Raw genomic sequence first — 1,856 nt, forward strand, 5'->3', positions numbered from 1 at the left:
ATTCCTCCCATCAGTGCAGAAGGTACCTGGCCTCCTGGCACGGGTGGAATGGAGGCCGGAGGTGGGAGGGACAGGCAGCCACCACCACCCGCAGAGCTTTGGTTTTCTGCTCTGACATCAGATTTGCCCAAACTGCTGGGAGGAAGATTCCAATCCCAGGTCCTGGTCCTCCGGTTGCCAGACTCTTCTAGCCTCCAGGCTTTATCCAGGTCCTCCTCCCGTCACCTTTCCTTTTCCCCCAGAGAGCACCTCTTCTCCCCCAAATCTGCGCTGCCGTGGCATTGGAAGGGCTGCAGAGTGCAGCATGGCCACAAACCTCTCTCCTTCCTCCTGTGGGCAGAGAGAGTGCACGTGGGTGAAAGCTGTAACAGAGGATGTAATCACAGAGGTAACAAGCCCTAGAACGTCAGCTCCAGTGGGAAGGGTTTTTGTCTATTTTCTTAGCTGCTGTATCTCAGGGTACATAATATTGTTTGGCACATGTTAGATGCTCGTAAGTACTGACAGGAGGAATTAATGAAAGCTACTGTTTTTTTTATTGTTCTTTTTTTTCTTTAATTGAAGTATAGTTGATTTACAATGTTGTGTTAGTTTCTGCTATATAGCAAAGTGATTTTGTTATACATAAAAAATATGAACGGTTCACAAATTTGCTTGTCATCCTTGAGCAGGGGCCATCCATGCTAATCTTCTCTGTACTGTTCTGATTTTAGTATACAGTATGTGCTACTGAAGCGACACGAAAGCTACTGTTTGTAAGTACCCACTATGCTCTAGATGCTGTGCTACACATAGATTATGGTCATTTTTCTCTCCAAAAACCTTAGGCTTTTGCATTTGTTTAATTTTAATTTCACTGTTTTCCTTGATTATTTTCTTTTCTATTTTTTCTTTCTTTTTTTTTTTTTTTTGCAGTACGCGGGCCTCTGACTGCTGTGGCCTCTCCCGTTGCGGAGCGCAGGCTCCGGACGCGCAGGCTCAGCGGCCATGGCTCACGGGCCCAGCCGCTCCGCGGCACGTGGGATCTTCCCGGACCGGGGCACGAACCCGCGTCCCCTGCGTCGGCAGGCGGACTCTCAACCACTGCGCCACCAGGGAAGCCCTCAGCTGACAGTTTTTACTGGACATGATTTACATGCAGTAAAATGTGCAGACCTTAAGTGTACCGTACAATGAATTTTAATGTATATACCCTTTAACCCACCTTCCTGTCGAAAGCTAGACCATTTGTGACACGTCGTAGAGCCTCCTGGCATCCCATATTTCCAGTCAGTCCTCATGTTCACCTCCCCATGACCCGACAACAAATGTTCTGTATCACCATTAGATTTGTTCTGTCATTTCTAAAACTGCATATAAATGGTAGTATAAGGTAGGCACCCTTTTATGTTTTTTTCACTCTACATAACATTTTTGAGATGAATTCATGTAGTTACATGTATCTGTAGTTCATTCCTGTTTGCTGCTGAGAAGTAGCCCATTGTTGGAATAAATTGTGATTTCTTTATCCATTCTCCTGTGATAGATATTTGGATTGTTTCCAGTTTGGAGAAGTAAAGCCTCTTATAATAATTAAAATAAATAAGTTAAATAAACAAATAATAACTTTATAACTCATAAACAAAGAAACTGGCAGGTGTGCAGGTGTGTGTGCGAGTGTGTGCCTGACTTAGCAGCACAGAAACATGCTCATCAAGAAGTCCCTGGGGCTTCCCTGGTGGCGCAGTGGTTGAGAGTCTGCCTGCCGACGCAGGGGACGCGGGTTCGTGCCCCGGTCCGGGAAGATCCCACATGCCGCGGAGCGGCTGGGCCCGTGAGCCGTGGCCGCTGAGCCTGCGCGTCCGGAGCCTGTGCTC

The 1,856-nt window shown here is 47.0% G+C and overlaps 1 non-coding gene across 1 annotated transcript; it reads right to left on the reverse strand.

Moving 5' to 3' along the window:
• Positions 1-626: 626 nt before the first annotated feature.
• Positions 627-731, reverse strand: LOC112062427 (U6 spliceosomal RNA). The gene has a single exon (XR_002890722.1). It is a non-coding gene; the product is annotated as a U6 spliceosomal RNA (small nuclear RNA).
• Positions 732-1,856: the final 1,125 nt, after the last annotated feature.

The sequence above is a fragment of the Physeter macrocephalus genome, chromosome 10 (genome assembly GCF_002837175.3).
Source record: "Physeter macrocephalus isolate SW-GA chromosome 10, ASM283717v5, whole genome shotgun sequence".
Lineage (NCBI taxonomy): Eukaryota > Metazoa > Chordata > Mammalia > Artiodactyla > Physeteridae > Physeter > Physeter macrocephalus.